Source organism: Aegilops tauschii, chromosome 1, assembly GCF_002575655.3.
Source record: "Aegilops tauschii subsp. strangulata cultivar AL8/78 chromosome 1, Aet v6.0, whole genome shotgun sequence".
Classification (NCBI taxonomy): domain Eukaryota; kingdom Viridiplantae; phylum Streptophyta; class Magnoliopsida; order Poales; family Poaceae; genus Aegilops; species Aegilops tauschii.
Window position 1 is genome coordinate 367,802,555 of NC_053035.3, and position 18,701 is coordinate 367,821,255.

The 18,701-nt window shown below is 49.5% G+C and overlaps 2 long non-coding RNA genes across 5 annotated transcripts; both read left to right on the forward strand.

Moving 5' to 3' along the window:
- Nucleotides 1-220: 220 nt before the first annotated feature.
- On the forward strand, nucleotides 221-4,413 carry LOC109734858 (uncharacterized). Of its 4 annotated transcripts, XR_012183377.1 has the most exons (8): nucleotides 221-734; nucleotides 894-989; nucleotides 1,124-1,177; nucleotides 1,280-1,415; nucleotides 1,514-1,658; nucleotides 2,089-2,355; nucleotides 2,564-2,699; nucleotides 3,827-4,413. It is a non-coding gene; the product is annotated as an uncharacterized lncRNA (long non-coding RNA). The 4 variants fall into 4 exon arrangements; XR_002225951.4 differs by lacking the exon at nucleotides 221-734 and having other exon boundaries at nucleotides 745-989; XR_002225954.4 differs by lacking the exon at nucleotides 221-734 and having other exon boundaries at nucleotides 745-989; nucleotides 3,944-4,413.
- Nucleotides 4,414-4,462: 49 nt separating this feature from the next.
- Nucleotides 4,463-4,990, forward strand: LOC141022187 (uncharacterized). The gene is made up of 2 exons (XR_012183379.1): nucleotides 4,463-4,573; nucleotides 4,831-4,990. It is a non-coding gene; the product is annotated as an uncharacterized lncRNA (long non-coding RNA).
- Nucleotides 4,991-18,701: the final 13,711 nt, after the last annotated feature.

An 18,701-nucleotide genomic window follows, 5' to 3' on the forward strand; every position in this document is an offset into this window, starting at 1 on the left:
TGATCAAGCATGCGATCGAGCATCCTCGCATCTCGTATGTCCGGCCCACCTTGACCTACCACGAAATCAAGTAATTCAGACCTCTTCTTTTCACGTCTCATGCATATGGGCCAAGTTGGGCCGTCGCTCGAGGACCAAGTTGCTGCAAAAAAAAACCTGTGGTTTCGGAGAATCAACCCGCAGTTCTTTGTAAGGTGTTTTTTTGGCTCTCCTTTAGTTCGTTCTCTCCGTCGCCTCCCGATCCCAGCCGTCAAGAGGCGCGATCCCGCGCCGTGCTCGATACGGTGCCGCGCCGGCCGCCGGCCGACGACGGCGATTGCAGCGCCCTTCGCCACCGTTTCGCTTCAACTCCTCTCCTCCGCGTGCCTGAGCTCCTTGCTGTGCGCCGCCCGGGAGGGCTCGCACTCGATGCAGAACATCGGCGGACGGAACTTGCAGGACCCAGATCCGTGCGTGGCGATGGGGAGGTCGCCGGTGACGCGTAGGAAGGCCGGAGTGCGGCTTCCCGGGCGGATCCATGGCGGCCCCTGGGCAGAAAGGAGATATGAGGTGAGGGAGAAAGAACGGACGGTGCGACGATCTCGGCAGGAACTCGCAGGAGCCAGGCGACGGTAGACAGGCGCGGGAGACAGAGGGATCCGGCGCGGCGGCGCGAAGTCCTTGCAGGTGGATGCATGTTGGGTTCCTCCGGCTGTCACCGACGTGCACTGACAGGTGAGGAACATAGAAACATGGTGAGTATTTGAGGTGCCTTCTTTAGTTTTAGAATTGTCTAACCCTCTAGGTACATATTAGTAGGATGGACATACTTCTGCACAACATGGCCTTGAAATACAGAAATAGATTATGTCTTTTGTTAGACTAGATTGTTGCCTATGTTATGCTGTTTGCAGGCTATAATTGTTCATGGAGCCATGCAATTGGAGCTGAGGAAATTATCTGCATGGAATGTAGACAGAGGGACGATCCTCAATTTGTTAATTGCAGAGGTATGCCATTTTCTCTATTTTCTCGTCGCTTGTTCAAAATTCCATCCACAGAAGAGTTTCTCATGAGATGATTCTTTTATGAATTATCCGTAAATTGCAAATAATATGGTAATGCTCTATGTTCGTGCATACAGGCCCACAGAAAGTAAGGTCGATCTGTGTTTATTTGATGGTACTCATGCTGTCAGGTTAGTTCCTAATGATGGGTTGTGATGTACATGAATTTAACTACCCTTTCAGTGCTGCAATTAAACTCATTTTCATGATGGAATAAATTTCTGCATCAACAGGATTGAATCCGTTGTCGGTAAAGAAAATGTTGGCTCGGATGTTATGGGCACAACCGGTGAGATGGTTGTTGTGTGGATAGAGAATCAGCTCCATGAAAACAAAACAAAGGAGCTGATATTGCAATAGGTTAACCAGGTTACTTTGTGATTTGCCTTGCCTTATACCATTCTCTGATGCAATGTAATTTGTGAAAGGAAGGTAACAGGTGACAATACTTTTGCCTTTTATTCCAGCTGCGTGAGCATCTACGGAGCCCGAACAGGGAGTCAACAGTCAGCTGCTATCAGATCTCGAAAATGCGGGTTCTTTTAAGACCACCATGGATCCCTCACCCCAAGTCATGATCCAGTTGCTGAATGTCCACAAGAAAATTTATGTGTAAGCAACGTTGCAGCCCCATCTCTCTCTCATACAGTATTCTATGTTTTGCAAGTTTGTGTTGGCCACCTATTTGTTAATATGCTTCTCAAGGTCTAAAAATACTCTCTCTATCTGTCTCTCTTTCTCTGTCATCCATCATGCTCTGTTTTGCCAATTGTGCTAGCCACCTATTTGTTAATATGCTTCTCAAGGTCTAAACATATTTTATCAGATTTCTCACACATTGTACAAGGATTATACTGAATAAATTTTAAAAGAGTGGAATCACATATCCAAAAGGCCAATTCATATAGAGGCAATGACCTACTGAACGTTGCTAATAATGATGCTACTATTTTTAAGAATAAACCCGAACCTACAGGAACCATATAGTAGTGGTGAAAAAATGGATAGAGTGATAAACAACTTTTGTATTTTTCTTATTCAGATTAAAGGGACCTCATTCCCCAAGCTACTGGACGAAAAATAAAATGTATGCATGCGCCAATGAAGTCCAACAATTAATCCTCATGTGTGTCCAAATATTTTGTCTGAGAAGTCCGAATGTTCAGTGTTGGAAAAGTATACCTCCCGCTGATAGAACAAGGGAAAGATCGTTTCGTTGATGGCGAGTTCACACTGATGCTGATCACCGGCGCGCGTTGGCAGTGTCATGCTGCTTGGTCGGCACTGCAACTACACAGCTAAGCAGGAGGTAGGTGAGGTGGGCCTGAGATCTGGAGCATCCAGCTAAGAGTGTTGATTTTTGTGTGCGTTGGATTTAGTACTTATCAGTGATATTGGTAGTTCTCTGTAGTACTCTGTTTGTATTAGTTTTACCTTTTCTCCATCATGATTGCTTAGTTGCATTATTTTTGCTTCTAACTATACTGCCCTGATGTTACTATACTTCCTTGCTGCAGATGATAGCGTCTCAAACTGGACTTTTTGATCATTTGATAAACGTTTTGAAATTCAAGCGTGGTCCTCTTATGCAACCTGTGACCTATTACTTCTTAATTTATGGACTTTAAGTTTCAGTCATCCCTATATCATCAGGTAATATAACAAGGCTGTTGTTTAGATCATATAATCAAGCATGTCTTATCGAAATTAGTGATTGCCATGTTTGTTGAATTAAAGTTTCACTTGTCAGATCAGTTTCCACACATTGAATTTTACTTAGGGTACCTCTTAAGGTTTTACCTTCTGCAAAGGTATAACACCTACAGATGATCCGATTTTTCTTCTTCTAGATCCCCATGTGTGTGTGTATATGCGCGTGGGTAACTAATTTGCCCCGTGTATAGGTAGACAACGATCAATATGAGAGGGTGCTCAGCTACATATTGATCCTTGTCAATTCAGTACAAATTTACTGAATTTACAGATGGAGCTATATGTCCTCGGTGATGTACAAGCAAACACTAAATTGTTGCAGTGTACAATGTCCCTGAGTAATTCCTGGCGCTACAAGTTTTAAAATAAAAAGATGACGGGTCTCTACCATATTCAGCCTCCGCTTTAGAATTTGATTTGAACTATAGGACAACCGATTGCATTTGGTAATTTATGCACTAATTCTCGGTCCTTTGTGTGAGCTATGTTTTCCTTGCGCTTTTGCTTCTTATTTACATATTGGTATGGTGTCAGGTTTACTTGCCTACAAGTTTGGTTCCACTTGGTACGGACACCGTGCTCTGCTGTCAGCATATCTGTAGTATCAGGATATTGTTACGACCTTGAATGCTGAATTTAAGGATGTCTTATCATGTATTACTTTGACTCCCTTCTGAATTATGAGGTCATCCCATAGTCGTCCACTAATCTGGTGTCTGGTCCATCTTCTTACCCTTATCATCCTCTGTCCAATCTTGCCCTGACTGTACAGATTGTCGAATACTTCAAACAATGAGCAATTTGAAGTTCATAAATATGACAAATATCTGAAAATGGATTCATTTTTGTTGAAATAACATTGTGTAGAGTGGAAATGCAGAACTATATGTTCCTATTTCAACAACTGGTATTGAATATATGGTCAACCTTCTTAGAAAAAACTACAAAGTCTAAACATTATCGTGTGATGCATATGGAAAATTGTGATGTCTATTTTTCTGAAATATTTTTACTTTAGAAAAAGTTTTAAACATGCCATTGCATTATGTTTCATATTTTTGGCCAAGACGCTCTGCGGGGCGATGGCACATGGTCGGCAAGGCAGCGTTCTACAGCGCACCAGCCCGCAACGGAGGCGGCGCCCACGGCGCAGCCGTGGCCTTCGGTGCGCACCGCGGGGGTAGTGCTACCGGCCGCTGGCACGGCCCCGGAGCTGCTTCCCCAGACGGTGGTGCCCATGGCTGTGGGCCCATTGGCCCCCGGCCGGGTTCCCTGCGGAGGCGCGCGGGTGGCGGCCTCTGACTTGAAGTCTTCTTGAGATTTGTACGCCGATTGCTTGGCCGTCGCTTTGTACTGTCACTACGTGTACTGAAGATTAGTTATTTTGCTTTGACTTGGAGTGAGGTGCAGCGGGTTCAGGTTGCTGCTGCTGATTTTTTTGTATGTGATGTTCTAATGATTGTGTGTCTGACCAAGCGTAGTTGCGCTTCTGACAATGTATTGGCCTTCCTTTGCTGCACCGAAGTTAGTGAATTGTTCACCATGCTTGACTTTGTTCTAAGCAGGGAAATTTGTGGTGATTTGTAATCAAACTTGCAAAGAACATCATTACTTCTGATTATGTTTGAAGAGATATGATGGATGGTTGATCTGAGACCTACTGTTTGATGTTTGTTTGCCTTTGCTTTCTAACCAGTGAGGGCTGAAGTGACTGAATCTGGAAGTTCTTTAGCGATTGATGCTCTGTCCCAAGTTAAGCATATTCTACTTCTGGTCACTGACCGCAACCCTTACCTCAGTTTTAATTCCTTGAGGTACCTTTGTGATGCCTTTATTTGTCCATGTCATTATTGTGCCTGCCATATGGAATTTTGAGTTTGAGTATTTATTTCATATTTGGTCAGCTTTCTTATTAAATGATAGCCCTTTGTGCTCCAGTTGAGTTGATTAAATCTTTTTCATATCACCACAGTTGATGAAGCAAAAGAATTCTACCCTCTATTTGGCTTGGGGTAAATATTGCCCTTATCTTTCCTGGGTGTACTATGAAGTATTTCTCAAATTTGCGCAGGACAATGGGTCCAAGAGTTGATGGTTGGGAAGTATCTTTGAAAGGAATGATGGGCATAGTGGTACTTCTTGGGCTTGTCATTACTTCCATCTATTGGGGAGTGAACAAGCTTGTGTCGAATGATCCTTCTCTTCCAAAATCTGACCACAAGAAGAAAAAGGTCAGTAGAATACTTGAATGTGCTTCGTTGACGCGAGCAGTCGCGAGCAGTCTTAGAAGATCAGTACATATGTACTTATTTCTGACGTCCAAATTTCATCGTACAAAAAGAAATGCTCAGTGTAATCTTATTTCTGATGTCCGAATTTCATCTTTTGCCCGGTGCAACGCACGGGCATTTGTACTAGTATACTCCTATGAAACTACACTTTTTAAGTGCTAAAAATAGATCTCTAGAATTCATAAAATACTTCATATGCTCAATACTGCAAATCTGAAATTCAAAAGACATTCATATCTGAAAGTACTCTCAAAATACACAACACAAAACACAATTCACAACCTGCAAATACTAACAACCCTAAGCTCCTCTTGACGCGGGGGGAGGGGGGGGGGGGGCAAATCCCTCCTATTCCTCGGCGGCAGACAGCCGCCCCGTGAGACGATGTGAACGGCGAGGGAGAGGATGGCAGGGAAGCGTCGTCGGGCCAACTGTTTTTCTCCTCTTGCAGTAGGGTTTGGTCGACGAAGACTCCACCGGCTCGCTCTGGCACGTCACCCTCACAAACGGCACCCTGTAGATGCTCGATCCTTCAATCTCTGGTGGATGCTCCATTTGGGATCGATACTCCCACTACCGCTCCCTCACGATCGGATTCGGTGAATCTGTTTCCTCCATGGCCCAGAGGAGCAGCTCTATGTACTGTCGCGCGACTCCCTCCGGGAGTATCGCCGCCTTTTCGCTCTGTTGCAGATATTTGGCCATGGATGTCATCGTCGCCGTTAGTTGGTCCTTGTTGTCAAACCAAGACTGTATCTCCAACATCCTAGCTAGCTTCACAGGGTCGCCGTCTGCGATCCTCACGTATCGGTTGTACTCCTCCATCCATCTACTTCTCCACAGCACCTTCACTCGCCGGCGGTGGTTTTTGAATGGAAGAGGAGAGGAGCAGCGCTGGTTTTGGTTTAGAACGGGAGAGGAGCGACGCTGGTTTTGGATTGGAATAGGAGAGGATGGGCGGTGGTTTTGAAATGGAAGAGGAGAGGAGCGGCGCTGGATTTAGATTGGAACAGGAGAGGAGCGGCGGTGGTTTAAGAGGAGAAGAGCGGAAGAGCGGCGCTGGTCTTGGAAGTATTTTTTTTGTTTTGTGTATTTTGGGTCAAAGTTTGACCACGTACTGTATTTGACAAGCAAAATGTGAATGCATGTCACCAAAAATTGTATCATTTGGTTCGTATCTGAATGTACTTTCAAATTATATTATTTTTGCAACGTATAACATATATTTTATTTGCGAAAATCATGGTCAAGTATGACCTAGAATAAAAGGGAGACTAGTTAATGTGGGGTCGCTTTCTTAATTGAAGGGTAAATTGATTTTGATTTTGATCCAGTCACAGCGCGCCGGCCCTCTCGTCCAATCCTAAATCGCTGCCGCACGCTCCTCTCCCTCTTCTCCATTGCAAAAGCACATCCTCTCCTCTCCATCATCTCCATTCCAAAACCACCGTCTCGCCTCTCCCTCTTCTCCATTGCAAAACCACCTCCTCTCTCCTCGGACGAGGATCCCCTGACGTAGCCCATCCTGCCATTGAGACACTGACACATGGGTCCCACCAAGCGCGGGGCCCACCTGTCAGCGACCGAAAGGCAGGGGAACATCTCCTCTCCATCATCTCCATTCCAAAACCACCGTCTCGCCTCTCCCTCTTCTCTATTGCAAGACCACAGTCTCTCCTCCCATCTTCCAAAGCTAGCACCGGACCACTCAGAAGGACATCTATGGAGGGGATGCAGCAGCGAATCTGGCAGATCGCCGGCGGCGACCAGGCAAAGTTAGCCAGGTTGAAGGAGATCCTTACTTGGTTTGACAATGAGTGGGAGATTTCGAGGAAGGTGAGGGCCATGTGGCAATGTATGCGAAAGAGCGAGACGACGACGATGAGGGCGGCGATGTACTCCTCGACGGCAGTCACGCCGCAGTCCTTCAAGTTCATCGAGTATCTCCTCTGGGCGATGGAGCAGACAGATTCGCCCGAGGTGAAAGTCAGGCGGAGGTGGTGGGCGTACAGGTCGAAGGTCGAGCACCCAGAGGATAATGAATCGATCGAGTACGGTGTGCTGTTCGTGAGGGTGCAGAGCCAGCCGGAGCCACAGGAGTATTCGTTCTCCCACCGCAAGAGGAGGCCGGATGGCGCGACGTCGCTTCCCCGCCGTTCTCCACGGTTCCCTCAACGCTCGCCTCGTTTCAACGGCGTCGGTAGGGTTTAAGGTAAGCTTCGCACTAACCTAATCTTCCATCTGCTCATGCTTACAATCAGTGTGACAACTAATAAAAATCATGCTTACAATCAGTCTCCGAGTACTACGCCAATCACCCTAAAATAGCTCTGGACCTTTGGGTCAAAGTTGTGACACCGTGTACAAATAAAGAAAATAGATTGGTGCTTCTTTCAGAAAAGAGTACACCCTTAGAAAACTGCCAATATAAGCTACTGGTATTTTTTTTAAGTCTAAGCTAGTAGTATTTGGTTAGAGGATTTGCTGCCGAGAAAGATCCGTCCACAGTGAGCGCCACACATCCCACTGATGGTGGTGGATGCCAATGCTTAGATGGAGCAGGGTTGGTGTCGGTAATTTTTACTTGGCACCTAGCACTCTGCATATATGCCGGTTCCATCCGTACATTTGTGCAGTTCCACCAAAATGCAGCCGAATAACCCTGTTTGCACAGATAATGAAAAGGCGTGATTACATTATAGTGGCACTAGTTGATGAAACATACACTAATAGACAGAAGAAAACATTACATCATACTGGAAATCGACCCAAGTCTCCCCGATACACCTTCTGCCAGTGATGAACATCAGTGTACAGCTGTAGTACAAGGAGGGCTTTGAGACATTCAAATCTCTATTTTTGTGCAGATCAACTAAAATTAAGCACCCCAGTTTGCAGAAACGCTTAAACATTAACAATGGGACTAGTTGATGAAACATACATTAACAAAGAGAAGCACTTTCTTTATCTACATTGGAAATGAAATGATAGAGAGGACACTCGCTCTATTTTAACTGTATTATTACTTCATTTTATCAGTGACACTAGGGTCGAGCAGGTGGCAAACGAGGTGTACCGTGCGTCGCAAGGATGAAGGCGGGGGGTGCTTAGACTGGGATGCTGAAGCTGGCTCTTTCAGTCCCTATCTTCCCCCTGATGTTTCTGTGGTAGCATTTGGGTTGTAATCCAAACTTGGTCGAGCTGGTGCTGCGTCCCCCTACCTGCCTAGCTTATGTGGCGAACTTGTCTCCTGCTAGTACTTAGTCCATTCTAGTAGTAGTTGCATAACTGCCCGTTTACACTGAGATGTTGTCGGATAATGGTTCTCTATGGTTGGTTTTCTTTAATGAAATCGGAGGGAACCCCCTCTTTCGATATATAAAAAAACAGTGGCACTAGCGGTGCCAAAACATTGCCTCAAATTAATAGTGCCACTAGATTAAGGTGCAAAATAATAACATTACTGTTTTTTCATGGCAGTGCCAAAACAGTAGCACAAGAGCAGGATCAACATGTAGTATCTTTGGTAAACGGTCAGACCAAAAAGGAACATACCTCGTGATGGGAACCATATCTGCAGTCAATGCCATCGTAGAAGGGATGACACCAGTCACCAACATGGTTGATTCAATTCATGGGACCTTTTGGTGCAGTTCACCTAAAATGAAGCAATGTCCCATGAGCTAGCAGCTCCTTCTTTTCTGAAGAAAAAGGGCTCCAGCCCCGGTTCCATTTCCATCAGAAAACGAAACCCACAGAGCTTCTTCATTAGTTGCAATAAAATTGAGCAACATCAAGGTTGGTCGTGAAGCTCCTGGACAGTAGGCGGACCAGGACAGTTGCATCTCTAACGAAAAGAAGCAACTTATCTTAATGGGAAATTTAGCAGGACATGAAAAAAAGTGCCATTGATTCATATTATTGGAGGCATTACATTGAAAACAACATTGGTTTAACGTGTCCTTACTTTTAACAGTGCGACTGCTACATTTTACCAGTGGCATTACATAAGAGCGGCTCGGGGCAACAAACATCAGAAGAGGATATCTGGGTTGGTCCTATTTTTGTTCGGTATATAGCCACCTTATACTGTGTGAGGCTTGCAAATCTAGTGCTGGACTTACTTTGTTGACTTGTCCCCCAGTCCCCACTTTCTTTCCTTTTTCAACCAATAGATCGGGTTTATATTGATTTTGTACTGCGTTCCCTTTATTTCCCTATTAGACCTAGAGACCACTTGGATAGCCAGTCTCTGCTACTTTTCGCCCCCATTATTTCCTCTTTCGACCAAGTCCTAGATTCAGGTAACAAATCTTCCCCCACCCCACCCCCTTTCTTCCTTGTTTGAACCAAGTACTACTAGATTCGAGTGCATGAACTAGTTTTACCTCTTAACAGTAAAAATCAGGTGGTCTTTGAACAGCCGATCGATCCTATCTACAAGAGGGGCCCTGAGAAATAGTAAAAGATACAAATGCAGCGACGTCAGGAGCTCGGGAAGTAGAGCAAGGCCGGTTTCGAAGGAAGTTATACCTGAGGGTCGCCGGGATGTCTCTAGGTGGGCGGCGGGAGGCCGGATCTTCCCACACTACGGCAGCGAGGAAGAAGGGGTGGGAGGCCCTCCCTCGCCAGCGATGCTTGGGAGAGAACGTCAAGGCACGCTGATCGGGACGCGCTGGCAGTGGGTAAGAGCCGTCGCCGAGGACGACCGCGTGAACGTTGCACCTTCTCACTGAGGGAGTCCTGGATTAGGGGGTCCTCGGACAGCCGGATTATATCCTTTGGCGACTGTTGGACTACGAAGATACAAGATTGAAGACTTCGTCCCGTGTCCGGATGGGACTCTCCTTGGCGTGGAAGGCAAGCTTGGCAATACGGATATGTAGATCTCCTCCCTTGTAACCGACTCTGTGTAACCCTAGCCCCCTCTGGTGTCTATATAAACCGGAGGGTTTAGTCAGTAGGACAACAACAATCATACCATAGGCTTGCTCCTAGGGTTTAGCCTCTACGATCTCGTGGTAGATCAACTCTTGTAATACTCATATCATCAAGATTAATCAAGCAGGAAGTAGGGTATTGCCTCCATCGAGAGGGCCCGAACCTGGGTAAACATTGTGTCCCCCGCCTCCTGTTACCATCCGCCTTAGACGCACAGTTCGGGACCCCCTACCCGAGATCCGCCGGTTTTGACACCGACATTGGTGCTTTCATTGAGAGTTCCACTGTGCCGTCACCGTAAGGCTTGATGGCTCCTTCGATCATCGGCAACGATGCGATCCAGGGTGAGGTTTTCCTCCCCGGACAGATCTTCGCATTCGGCGCCTTCGTACTGCGGGCCAACTCGCTTGGCCATCTGGAGCAGATCGACAGCTACGCCCCTGGCCATCAGGTCAGGTTTGGAAACTTGAACTATACTGCCGACATCCGCGGGGACTTGATCTTCGACGGATTCGAGCCATGTCAGGTGCGCCGCACAATCACGACGAGCATGATTTAGCTCTACCGTCGGACAGTGTTCGGGAGATCATACCTGCAACCACTCCGGCCCTCAATCCGGAACAAATTGCGCCATCTGAGGACGGGTGGATGGACCCCGCCTCGGAGACCGCACATTCGGTGGCGATAGAGCCAAATTCTAACTTCACCTCCTATGAGACCCGTGTTGCCGAACCGTTGGATTCGTCCCCAGCCGCGGACTCCCAGCCGCCTGCGTCCGTGCCCATCAAATCCGATTGGGCACCGACCATGGAGTTTACATCCGCGGATATCTTTCAGCACTCGCCTTTTGGCGACGTACTAAACTCGTTGAAGTCTCTCTCCCTGTCAGAGACCCTTGGTCGAACTATGTCCGGCTAGAATGGGATGCGGACGACGAAGAAATTCGCGCCCCACCCACCACCCACTTAGTAGCCACTGTCGACGATTTAACCGACATGCTCGACTTCGCCTCCGAAGACATCGACAGTATGGACGACGATGCAGGAGACGAACAAGAACCACCGCCCACAGGGCGCTGGACTGCCACCTCATCGCATGACATATACATGGTGGACACCCCCAAAGAAGGGGATGGCGATAAGACAACGGAGGATAATCCCTCCAAGAAGCAACCCAAGCACCGACGTCAGCGGCGCCGCTCTAAGTCCCGCCATAGCAAAAGCAGCGATACCGGCACAAGAGACAATAACGCTCCGGATAGTGCCGAAGACGACGATAATCCCCTCCAGCCAAACCTCGAGCGGGAGGATGAACAAGCTAGCCCTCCGGAACAGGCAGCAAACGGAGAATCAGAGGATGACAATTACATGCCTCTCTCCGAAGACGAAGTGAGCCTCGGCGACGAAGAATTTGTCGTGCCTGAGGATCCCGTCGAGCAGGAGTGCTTCAAGCGCCGGCTTATAGCCACAACAAACAGCCTGAAGAAAAAGCAACAACAGCTTCGAGCTGATCAAGATCTGCTAGCGGATAGATGGACCGAAGTCCTGGCAGCCGAGGAATACGAACTCGAGCGCCCAACCAAGAGTTACCCAAAGCGCATGTTGCTATCTCAACTCGAGGAGGAAGCATTAAAACCTACATCACCAGCGTATGATGCGGCAGATCGGCCACCTCGTGGCCGAGACAAAGAGGCATATCAGCCCGAAGTCCAGCCCGCACCCCGCCGCCACTCAAACAAAAATACCAAGGCCCGGGGAAACACGCAGGACCTGCAAGACGTATTGGAAAACAAGGCAAAACATGCAAGATCGATCTACGGATCACGGGGGCGCGCACCAACGCGGGACGATGACCGTCACACCGGATACACTAAAAGCAAATCCGTCCGGGCCGAATACAGCAGACAAGACTCATATGAACTGCGTCGTGATATAGCCCGGCACAGAGGCGCCGCACACCCCCTATGCTTCACTGATGAAGTAATGGATCACGAATTCCCAGAGGGTTTTAAACCCGTAAACATTGAATCATATGATGGTACAACAGATCCCGTGGTATGGATCAAGGATTTCCTCCTCCACATCCACATGGCTCGCGGTGATGATCTACATGCCATCAAGTACCTCCCACTAAAACTCAAAGGACCAGCTCGGCATTGGCTGAATAGCTTGCCAGCAGACTCCATTGGCAGTTGGGAGGATTTGGAAGATGCATTCCTTGACAACTTCCAGGGCACTTATGTGCGACCACCGGATGCTGATGACTTGAGCCATATAACTCAACAGCCAGGGGAATCGGCCAGGCAATTCTGGACCCGGTTCCTAACTAAGAAAAACCAAATTGTCGACTGTCCGGATGCAGAGGCCTTAGCGGCATTTAAGCATAACATCCGTGACGAGTGGCTCGCCCGGCACCTCGGCCAGGAGAAGCCGAAGTCTATGGCAGCCCTCACGACACTCATGACCCGCTTTTGCGCTGGCGAAGACAGATGGCTCGCTCGCAGCAACAACACATCAAGAAGTCATGGCACTTCAGATACAAAGGATACTAACGGCAGACCACGTCGTAACAGACACAAGCACCGCAACAACGGCGACAACGCCGAAGACACGGCAGTCAATGCCGGATTCAGTGGCTCTAAATCCGGTCAGCGGAAGAAGCCGTTCAAAAGAAGCAATCCGGGCCCGTCCAGTTTGGACCGCATACTCGATCGCTCGTGTCAAATTCACGGCACCCCCGATAAGCCAGCCAATCACACCAACAGAGAATGCTGGGTGTTCAAGCAGGCCGACAAGTTGAATGCCGAAAACAGGGACAAGGGGCTGCATAGCGACGACGAGGAAGAGCCTCGGCCGTCGAACACAGGAGGACAGAAGAGATTCCCTCCACAAGTGAAAACGGTGAACATGATATACGCAACCCACATTCCCAAGAGGGAACGGAAGCGTGCACTAAGGGACGTCTATGTGGAGCCAGTCGCCCCAAAGTTCAACCCATGGTCCCCTTGTCCAATCACCTTTGATCGCAGGGACCACCCTACTAGTATCCGTCATGGCGGATCTGCCGCATTGGTCCTTGAACCCATCATCGGCGGATTTCACCTCACCCAAGTTCTTATGGACGACGGCAGCAGCCTGAACCTGCTCTATCAGGATACAGTGCGCAAAATGGGTATAGACCCCTCGAGGATCAAACCCACTAAAACCACCTTCAAAGGTGTCATCCCAGGTGTAGAGGCCCATTGCACGGGCTCAATCACACTGGAAGTGGTCTTCGGATCTCCGGACAACTTCCGAAGCGAGGAGTTAATCTTCGATATCGTCCCGTTCCGCAGTGGCTATCATGCACTGCTCGGGCGAACCGCATTTGCCAGATTCAATGCGGTACCGCATTATGCATACCTCAAGCTCAAAATTCCAGGACCTCGTGGGGTTATAACAGTCAATGGAAACACAGAACGCTCGCTCCGCACGGAGGAGCACACTGCGGCCCTCGCAGCCGAGGCACAAAGCAGCCTTTTAAGGCAAACCGCCAATTCGGCGATAAAGCCCCCGGATACCTTCAAGCGAGTCCGGAGTAACCTGCAACAGGATCGCCTGGCACGTTCAGAGCTCGCCTAGCAATTCGGCCCCCGTCCTAGTCCCAGTCAAGCGACGAAATCTATGCCGCACGTACATAATTACGCACTAAAAATACCATGGGCACAGGTGGGGGCACGACCAGGGCACGTCCCACAATGCGGCTCAACCGCCTCAGGGGCTGTATATCTTTATCATTTTTTCTCTTTCAGGACCTTACTCTCTGGAAGCCCCTCTTCGGCAGTCTGATTGCTGGACACATTACGGGAAGGAAAAACCAGGGAGGCAAGAAGCTAAGACGTACAAGGGAATCCCCAGGTGGTCTCTAATAACGATCGAAGTACCCGTTTTAAATACCCATACGCAACTTGCCCTTGGATAGGATATGTCAAATAGTCCTATTTTTTGCTTATTGCACTACTTGTATCAGTACGCTTCGATGTATTAATTAAATAACAATGCATAGCATTAGTCTATTATTGCATTACCCTTCCCCTTTTTTTCCTTGTCAGTTTACGACAAATTGCACCCGTACATTCTGGTACGACCAGTACGCCAGGGGCTTCAGTATACCCCATAATACGGCGTGAGAAGTCCGAACACTTTCGACAGTGCAGCACCCCGAACTTATAGCATTATATGCATCAGCTCCGAATCATGTCTTGGGTCAATAGTTGGGTTTGCCCGGCTCCCATGTTTTGGTACCTTATGTTCCACAATATCGCCTAAGGTAGCGCTGGGAGAACTACTGCGATTGTGTCCCGGTTCTTTCGGACGAGCACCTTAGTAGAGAAAGCCGAAAACTGACTGTCATGATAAGGCAAGAGCTGGTCGCTGTTCGAGAGGTCTCAAGTCCTTAAAGACTTTTTCCGCTTCGGGCGAGGAGTCGGCCTTGCCCGACTTAGGCATATATAGCGCCCCAAATTCGGCCTTCCGAATACTAGGGGCTTCGCCAAAATTTAAAATTGTAGACTTCTATGGCTAAGTGAGAGTGATAAAGCCTTATAGTCCGATTGCCTGGTTCGTTGTGCTGAACACCTCCCTTGAAGGACCCAAAATTGGGATAAAGAGTGCTCAGGTTTATCCCGAACACCTCAGTACTAGTTACATGGGGGCAGAAGCCGACGATTGGCCAACTCTCAGATTTTATAAACGGCCGCACAGAAGGTAATATTTTAAATTCACAAGCGTTGCATAGTGAAAATGAACTCGTTTCATATTACAGGATCACATGAGTACATTCATTCGAATATTACATCCTTAGTACATTCCTCCGCCACAAGGCGAGAACCCTTCAGGACACTGTTATAAATACATTTCGGGGTGGCGATGCTCCTTGCCTTCCGGCGGCCCCTCCTTCACCAGCTTCTCGGCGTCCAGCTTCGCCCAGTGCACCTTTGCCCGGGCAAAAGCCCTGCGCGCACCCTCGATGCAGACGGACCGCTTTATGACTTCAAGCCGTGGGCAGGCATTCACAAGCCGCCTCACTAGGCCGAAGTAGCTATCGGGCAGGGGATCGCCAGGCCACATCCGGACTATAAGACCCTTCATGGCCTGTTCGGCTGCCTTGTGGAGCTCGACCAGTTGCTTCAGCTGGTCGCTCAATGGCATGGGGTGTTCGGTCCCAGTATACTGAGACCAGAACAACTTCTCCGTCGAGCTCCCCTCCTCGGCCCGGTAGAACTCCGCGGCATCTGACACACTACAGGGCAGATCTGCGAACGCTCCTGGAGAGCTCCGAACTCGGGTAAGTAAAAGGAAATTTTCTTTCACATGCTTGCTTTGCATAATGAATGCCTTACCCGCCGCTATCTTCTTAACCGCCTCAATTTCCTGGAGGGCCTTTTGGGCTTCGGCCTTGGTGTGTTGTGCGCTTTCGAGGGCCTTCGCAAGCTCGGACTCTCGCGTCATAGAGTCAAGCTCCAAGGACTCATGTTTTTTGACGAGAGCCTGGAGCTCTTGCTGCACCTCGCCCACCCGGGCCTCTTGTTTTTCTCGCTCAATGCGCTCCTTGGCCGCCTTGTCCTCGGCCTCGGACAGCGCCTTCTTCAGGGTCGCCACTTCGGTCGTGGCCCCTAGCAAAATTCATGACGATCCTATGATCTAAGCAACCACCCTTGTTTTTTCTTATCAATATACAGACGGGGTATAACTTACCTTTGTTCTCTTCGAACTGCCTTTTGGCAAGGCCGAGGTCTTCCTTGGACCGCTCAAGGTCCTGCTTCAGTGCGGCGACCTTCGCAGTACGTGCGGCAGCGGCTAGCAGTGAAGCCTGCATATGCACATAGACATATTTTGATTAGACTCCTGCGGTTATTATTTGATCCTCTATTCGGCCTTTCTTCGCAAACGCCAAACAGAGCATCAGGGGCTAGTGTCTATGCGGTAACATTCTCTTATAATCTGGTTACTTACCTCAAAGCCTGTTAGGAGGCTGGCACAGGCTTCAGTCAGTCCGCTCTTGGCGGACTGAACCTTGTTGACCACCACACTCATGATAGTGCGGTGTTCTTCGTCGATGGAAGCGCTGCGAAGCGCTTCCAGCAAGTTGTCCGATGCCTCTGGATGGACAGAGGCCATCGGCACAGGCGGCTTCCCCTCTTAGCGAGGGGTTGCCTAACAGAGTCCGGAACCACTGGAGGTTCCGGCGCAGTATTCGGCTGGGGGCCGAATTTGCTGCCCCCATCATCAGAGCCCATGGGAGTCTTGCTCCCCTTGCACCCAGCATCCGGAAGGTCGCCTTGAGGCGTCTCCAGGACTACCTCCCCTCGGCTCGGTGCCCTTTGAGACAACACTTCGACGTTGTCCGTAGGGCGAGGGGAGGAGGCGGTCGGAAGTGAATCACTGTTCAGATCCGACGGGTCCAAAGAACCATCCGATGAAGATACGTCGATATGGGCTCGGGACGGACTGCATAATCATGTTCGGCGTGATGAGAAGCAGTTCAATAAAACATACCAAGAATTATTATGGTATCCGGATACTTACGACTTCGCCAGGGGCTTGTCCCTGGGCACCACTCCTCTTCGCTGAAGGCGGCGGTGGTGGAGTTGTCCGGAAGGAGGGTTCTTCCCTTCTTGGACCCTTCGGCCGCCCCGGACGGGGCGGCCTTCCTTTTCCTGTCTCCCCTGGCTGGGGGGGGGGAGAACTTTCCTCTTCCTCCTCCTCGTGTTCGCGGGAGGAGTGCGCCTCGGTGCTTTCGGACGATGAGTCCGATATAACCTTGCGCCGGAGACCCTTCCTGGTCCCAGTGGCCTTCTTCTTGGCCTTCTTCTCCGGCACCTCATAAGGTGTCGGAACCAGCATCTCCGTTAGGAGAGCATCTGCTGGATCTTTGGGCAGGGGAGCCGGACAATCGATCCGCTCCGCTGTCGCTACCCAGTCATGTTAAACGGCGTGGAGGCTTAGATCCCGCACGTAGTTATACTGGGGAAATGAACATCTTATAAGATATAAAAGACTTACCGGATTCGCAGGGCGCTTTGCGCTGAGTTCGCGGTCCTCGGTAAGGGGAGGCGGTACCTCGGCGCCCTTGAACAGCACCCTCCAGACGTCCTTGTGCGTCGTGTCGAATAGCTCTCGTAGCGTCTGGTGCTCGGCCGGGTCGAACTCCCACAAGGTGAATGCCCGTCTTTGACACGGGAGGATCCGGCGGAAGAGCATGAGTTGGACCACGTTGACGAGCTTGATTTTCTTGCTCATCATGTTTTTGATGCATGTCTAGAGTCCGGTCAGCTCTACCGGGGAACCCCAGGACATGCCCTTCTCTTTCCAGGAGGTGAGTCGCATGGGGATTCCGGATCGAAATTTGGGGGCCGCCACCCAGTTGGTGTCGCGCGGCTCGGTGATGTAGAACCACCCTGATTGCCACCCCTTTATGGTCTCCACATAGGAGCCTTCGAGCCAGGTGACGTTGGGCATTTTGCCCACCATGGCACCTCCGCACTCCGCTTGCTGGCCGACCACCACCTTCGGTTTAACATTGAAGGTCTTCAGCCACAGGCCGAAATGTGGCTGGATGCGGAGGAAGGCCTCGCACACGACGATAAACGCCGAGATATTGAGGATGAAATTCGGGGCCAGATCATGAAAGTCCAGCCCGTAGTAGAACATGAGCCCGAGGACAAACGGGTGGAGGGGAAATCCCAGTCCGCGGACGAAGTGGGTAAGGAAAACCACCCTCTCATGGGGTTCTGGGGTAGGGATGATCTGCCCCGCATCTGGCAGCCGGTGCGCGATATCCGCGGCCAGGTATCTGGCTCCCCGCAGCTTTGTGATGTTCTCCTCCGTAACGGAGGAGACCATCCACTTGCCTCCCGCTCCGGACATGCTTGGAGTGGTTTGAGGAGAAAAACGCGAACTTGGGCGCTGGAGCTCGAGTGCGCAAGAATGGATGAGCGAGGAGGAAGAAGGCGTGGGTGAAAAGGGTGAATCCTTGTCCCTTTATAAGGACGGAAGAAGCTATGCGCCTCCCCACCTACCGGGTAAAATCGCTTATTCCCCAAGCGCCATAATTGATGCCGCGGTTGGGTTACCCACACCCGTATTGATGAGAATCCCGTGATAAGGGGACACGATCTCTGCTTCGACAAGACGTGCCAAGGAAACCGCCTCGCAATATGTGCAGTGGCTGGTTGTGAAAAAACGGTTCGAATAATGACCGGGCCGTGGTGTGATGTCATGCTGCAAAATGCGTCAGCAGATTAGATTTATGGAAATATTTTTCTCTCTATGGTGGTATGTGGAATTTGTTTTGCAGAGCCGGACACTATCTTTGTGTTCAAAATCTTCTATGGATTATTCGGAGGAGGAACCCGCCTTGCAATGCCGAAGACAATCTGCGTGCCGGACTCATCGTCATTGAAGCCTGGTTCAGGGGCTACTGGGGGAGTCCTGGATTAGGGGGTCCTCGGACAGCTGGATTATATCCTTTGGCCGGACTGTTGGACTATGAAGATACAGGATTGAAGACTTCGTCCCGTGTCCAGATGGGACTCTCCTTGGCGTGGAAGGCAAGCTTGGCAATACGGATATGTAGATCTCCTCCCTTGTAACCGACTCTGTGTAACCCTAGCCCCCTCCGGTGTCTATATAAACCGGAGGGTTTAGTCTGTAGGACAACAACAATCATA